This window comes from Poecilia latipinna, unplaced genomic scaffold (genome assembly GCF_001443285.1).
Source record: "Poecilia latipinna isolate Pla-1442-1.1 unplaced genomic scaffold, P_latipinna-1.0 Scaffold2159, whole genome shotgun sequence".
NCBI lineage: Eukaryota > Metazoa > Chordata > Actinopteri > Cyprinodontiformes > Poeciliidae > Poecilia > Poecilia latipinna.
This window is the reverse complement of record NW_015114775.1, coordinates 45,955-46,198: the sequence shown is the minus strand read 5'-3', so window position 1 is coordinate 46,198 and position 244 is coordinate 45,955.

Here is a 244-nt window from a genome sequence, read left to right as displayed (position 1 = left end):
CAACCCCCCCCCCCCCCCCCGTCCCCCATCTCCCCCCCCCCCCCCCCCCCCCCCCCCACCGTCAACAAAAATTTTCTAAGGTTTCTTTCTCTACAAACTAAGACCGGCCCCAGACCAGAAAAGGGAACAGGCATGTGGCCCTCGCAGGAAAAAGATTGGGGACCCCTGCCGTAAAAGGTCGACCCTGCCTCCCACCCAGCAGCCGCTGGGGATCCGGAGATGGACACCAGAGCTTTCTTCTTTC